A 6,000-nucleotide genomic window follows, 5' to 3' on the forward strand; every position below is an offset into this window, starting at 1 on the left:
AGATCGTCTAGTTCATCCCCCCTGCTTAATTGGGTTCCCTAAAGTAGGTTGCACAGGAAAGTGTCCCAGTGGGGCTTGGGTATCACCAAAGGAGGAGATTGTGCAACCTCTCTGGACTCTATTGGAGTACTCTGTCACCCTCAAAATAAAGACCTTTTTCCTCATGTTTGTATGAAACTTCCTCTGTTCCATTTTGTGCCCATTGCCCCTTGTACTGTCACTGGATGATGCTTGAAAAAGCAGCAGTTTGATATGGTTAGTTAATAAATGCACATCCCAATATATAAAACATCTGTAGCTTAATTTCTTCTGTCAAACCTTGATTTAAAATAAGTTCATTAAACTGAACATTTGATTATACATTTATAGCAGAAAATATCTTAGTTCAGGTAACAGAATAGTTTTGATTATCAAACGTGTTGTTCACTGCAGAATCCAGGCTACAAAGCATGCTTTCCATCTCTCTACACTTTGTTCTTTGTATCTTTCCTCAGTAAATTATAAACTTTGTGTTCTGTTTTTTTGTTGTTGCTCATTTACCATATGATTATGAGGGGTCTCATTCCACCTCATTCTCAAAATAAGCGTGATTAATGAAAATGTCACATTTTTCACTAAGTAAATTTTTCACTATGGCTAAAATTGATTTGATCTGCCTTTTTTAAAAAGTAAATTGAGATTAATTTGGAGTTATTCTGCCTTTTTTCTTTTTGTGTGTATGAGGAATTGTTTTAGGCTTATTTCATTTGGTAAAGTTGGTCTTAGCTTTTTGAAATGAAGGGGGACATCCATTTTAAGATAAGAGAATGTTTAAAGAAGGCAAAACATTTTAATCACACCTTTTCATAGAAATATTCTAGGGCGTATTTGATTTTGCGGAGAAATAATCCAGCAAGTAAGAGTTCATAAGGAAGAAAATGTTGAGGGAAGATTTTACTGTGGCTTTCATGCTTTATTCAGTGCAAGGAAATTGAATAGAAAATAAAGTTATGCCAATAGATATTGGATGAAGGTTGGGAGGAAGTGAATACAAGGAAGATAAATTAGGTTCTGCATTTTTGTTTTGTTTTGTTTAGAACAGAGACAAATTGTGCTTACCTAGAAAGCATGATACTAAAATGCACATGGCATAAATTTACAATGCACTTTGAATGTTGGTTATGGCATAGCTGTGCTCCTTCAAAAGCAAATACCAAGACATGTTCTTGACTTGAAGCTGCCCCTAAGTTATTCACAATAAAGTCTTTTCTGCAGGTCTGGTTAGAAAGCCAGGAGCAGCAGCCAGGAAACTTTGTACAGATACTCCTTCCTCGAGGAGTATGCGTGCTCAGTCCATGACATTCTTACTCCCACCTTCTTAAATTGCTGTCTCCATCCTTCTCTCCCAGTATGTTCTGTGACCTCAGGAAGTGCAGTAGACATTTGGTCATTTATTGCAGGATTAAGGGTGTATTTCTAAATATTAAATTGCTCATAATAGTTACCGTTGGGCAATGAAATGCATCAATTTTTTCAACTATCAGCAGTGATTTCTTGCAGAGTTACAGGATGAATAATTTCCATCAGTATTGACTTAAAGCTTACAAAATATTTATTTTTAGTCCTTGTCTAAGATATTTACCTATTAGTAGCTAATAATCACTAAATCTATGAAACGGAAAACTATAACAAGAATTGACATGTAAATTTCTGACATGTTTCTTTTTATGATCAAAATGATGTCTCACTTTTCTTAACAAACTCACCCTTCTTAAAATAGTGAACTGCATTCTGTATCCCTTACATACGTTTCTTGGCATACCTGAGGTATTGAGCTATGATGGTGATGATGTAAATGAACATTTTCTTATTAAGAAATTTGCCTCATAAATGTCCTTGATGATAGGGGAATGTTTTCCAGTTACTGCTCTTTGTAGTCTTAACAAGAAAGCCAGTAAAGGATGAGTTTTGAATCAATAACTGACTTGTTAGAAATCTTTATTACTAGAGTTTGTTCAAGAAACACTTGCTTTCAGGATGCATTTGCCCTGCTAGATTGTGGGTTTTTTTTGTTTGTTTGTTTTTTTTTTTTTTTTTTTTTTTTTTTTTGTAAAAGGTATATTTGGTATGAAAATTAATAAGTAATAAACTATGCATTTAATTCCATTTAATAAGACTGCCTTACACAGCAAAATTTCACTTTAATTCCTGGCACCTAGAGGATTGTGTAAAGGATCCTGTAAAAAATTAATTTTAACTGAATTCTAATGTCACTGCTTGTGCTGTTTGTAGAAATTTGGGTGTTACTTGTATCAGAGCAAGTTCAAATACTAAAACAGTGAACAAACTTTCTTCCTTGAAAGGATTTTTTACAACATTTTAGAGGACCTTGCTTGTTCTTAGAGATGCAGGATGCCACGAAGGTGAAAATGCATTCAAACTGATATTTCCCTAGTTTAGTGCTGTTCCCTGCCACATCTGCCCTCTGACTGTAGCCCTCTGCAGGGACTTCCCTAATGCTGCGGCCACTGGGGAGCGCTGGTAATGATTCCCTCCATACCTTGACTGAGATGAATTCATGAATTCAGTAGTACACTTTTCCAGTCACATATACGTGGCTAAGTTGCACAGTTTAATAATTGAGGTATTATTTACAATTTTACAATTCTTCTTTGTATGTAGTGTTGGTGAAGATGAATAAACTCCTGATTTAATTTGTCACAGATCCAGGCACCTGTTTCTCTAGCTGAGCTGCTGCATATCTCAGCTGTGGGTTTTCTGAGGTATTTTGACAACTGAGTTACATCTTCACTAGTTAAACAACATACTTCAGCTGTAAAGTTATTTACAAACTCTTCTGATCAAGCTGCATACTCTTGGGCTGAATTTGCTACAGACAGTACTTTGCAGATGGAACTGAATTCCTTACTAATCATGGGCGATGAATTAATTTATTTGATTAGCAGTAATTTGCATTATTTGCTGATTATGTTCTTCAGTTCACACCCTGTGCTGGTTAATTGCTTACTGCACTGCTTCAGAGAGGAAGACATTTTGTTTGTGGATAAAGAGATCTTTCTCTCTTAAAATCTTTCAAAGATAAATTCTACTTCCATGTCACAGAGGGAAAGATAAGTTTAAAAAATTAAAGGTACATGTGAAACTATGTTTTCCTGTAACCTTGAGGACTTTCTGTTTCTTGCACTACGTTTGCTTTCTCCTTTCCTCATTCTTCATTATTATTAAGCAAGTACTATTTTTCTTAGCATTTCTATGACAATGTTATTTTATTGTTTTTTCCAACAGTGCCATGTGAAATTTTTATAACAGATGCACCCATTGGCATTAGGTTCCTCACTGGACTATGTTGCAGTGTAAACCCTCACTGATTTGCACTCAGATACGTGTGGCAGAGACACGGAGAAATGTAGCTGTAAGCTGTGAGGGTGCCTCAGTGCAGGACATGCAAGGTACTGGGCCAAGCTGCCTTTTATATCTTCTTCAGCATGTATTTGTACCATGGTATGCTTCCCCTAATAAGAAAAATTCATTCAGAAGACTGTGTGCAACACAATCTGGTTTGCATAAAAATCTGTCTACTCATTTTTCTATGCCACACAGGCTTTGCATTTTTATTTATTTATTTATTTATTTTCATGAGATATCTTTGAAATACCTGAGGGTCTCTGTTGCAGGTAATTATGTCTTCCCCTCTCTTGCTCAAAGCACTACTATCTCTGTAGTGCTTAGAGTAAGGAATTAGTGCTCTCACTACCATAAGTGGCTAACAGTCATCACAGAATTTACAGCAGGGAACTCAATGCAGTTGCTGCCTGAGAGGGCTGGCATAGTTTTCTCATGTGTATTCTACATTCTGGGACATTAAATTTTGTCTGACCTTTTATAGCATAATCCTTCAGTGTCCTGAGGTCCTCGCAGTTGTCCTAGCAGTGTGTAGTTGACCAAATCCCCAAAGAATTTAGAAATCTCAGTATCATATTAGCCACCTCTATTTTTCTGGCACTAAGATAGTTTTAAGCAAAAGGTACACATTATGGAGTTACAGTAATTTCATACCTGACTGCCTTTAGAACATCTTAGTGAATATCACTTGGTCTTGGGGATTTGCTGCTTATTCATTTTAACAATTTATTCCTAATTCTATTCTACTGACACTTATATTTCAGGTAGTCTGTCTGACATGTCCATCATAACGAAAGTTTCAGGTATAACTTACCTAAATTAATTTTAAATGTGTGTAGAAAAGAAAGTTCATTCTCTTGCCTTCTGTAAGCACTTCTTTCTCACCATAAATCTATGTTGGCCCTACAAAGTCCCAGGCAACATTCCTGTTCTTGGAGTGTTGAAGTTTTTATTTTATTAACAAATTCTTTAGTGTTTTTAGTGTTCATTATGTCTTGCCTACATTTGTAAAGCAGAAGACAAATGAATTAAAAAAACCAAACAATACAATGAATTAGGTTCAATTAAGTTTAAGCTTCTGCAGTAGAAGTGTTCCTTTTCTAATAAGCTTTCACGTTCATATCTAAGTTCCCTTTTGGAAACTGAAAATTGACATTACAGGTCTCTTGGCTTTTCTGGTACTCTGCTTAAATGGAACTTCCTTTACAATGTACCTCCTCAACTTTCTTCTTCTGTTTGTCCCCTTCTCTGTGCCCTTAGTTTTGAGGTTGCATGAAGCATCTGAGCACAACTCCTGTGCACCTTGGCTTTTCTGCAGTGGCTGTTTCTAATTTCTGAACGATTTGCAATACCAATTCTATTTGTATACAGAAACCACATGAGCTTCCAAAACTCAGAAATACAGAATCAGGCATTTAATTCTATGAACTTGATGACTTTTTACATGAAGTTATTTTATCAGCCAGTGGGTCTCTCCAGAAGGTCTTGTTTCATGTTCTGAGTCTTTCCATATTCACTCAGTTCAGTCATTGCAACTAATCCTGTTTCCTCATTATTCTTGATGTTTTCTTAGAGAATCTAAATTTCTCCAGGAACTTACAGGGGGAAAAAAAAAAGGAAAAAAAAGAGAAAGGAAAATACCAGTAAAATTTTAAGAAAAAAATAGCATCTGCTTTAAAAAGATATTTTCAGTGTACAGTGTCAAAACAATGAACGCTTTTAAGAAAGTGCCCCTACAGTTTTAAACCTTAAGCATAACTGCCATAGGTAGTTACTACATTCTGGTATCTAATTGGTCTGCTGGCATTTCACCCACATTACCTCAAAGGATGAAAATAAAATTATAAAGTGCTGCATAAAGCCTGAAATGGCCATCTTTAAGTTTAATCTTCCCCTTAATGTTGTAGAGTCTATAAAATATGCATTAATTCAAAATTTTAATAGCTTTTATCAATCCATCTTTCCTTTGTAAAGTAGACAATATCTAATATGTATAGCCTCTCTTTATGCTTTCAACCTCATGATAAATCTTACTATCTTGTCTTTTTAAGGTTTTAAAGTTACTTAAGCAACGATTGATCATCTGCAGCATGCAAAGCAATAAACAGCTCCTTCTCCATAACCAGAAAGAAAATGGTTCATAGTATTTTACATATTGGCAAAAGAATTATTGTTGTCCTGTACACCAATTAGTATGTTTCTATTGACTATGTACTTTTCCTCTAAGTATAAACTTGCAGTAATATTCCTCAGCTTACTGCTTTCTTAATGAACTTTCTACATTATATAGAAAAACAATAAAAGGAATTACATGAATAGAAAAAATCAGTGATTTCAAGTATTCTATCACAAAACAGTATTAAAAATTGATAATGGGATATTGCTTGTACATGTAGAAGCATCATACTTGCATTCATGTTTAACAGTCAAGTTATAATATGTAATGACTGTAGTATGACTGGAACAAAAGGGTATATTTATCTTCTCTGAACTACAGAGAGATTAGTAGGATCAGCATCTAATGGCCGTCATCGTCCAGGACAACAAAAAAATTAACCCATTTTTTCATTTTTTCTTTTCCTTTTCCTTTTCCTTTTC

Source organism: Cyrtonyx montezumae, unplaced genomic scaffold (genome assembly GCF_038088225.1).
Source record: "Cyrtonyx montezumae isolate F1298 unplaced genomic scaffold, pur_monq_1.0 scaffold_7, whole genome shotgun sequence".
NCBI lineage: Eukaryota > Metazoa > Chordata > Aves > Galliformes > Odontophoridae > Cyrtonyx > Cyrtonyx montezumae.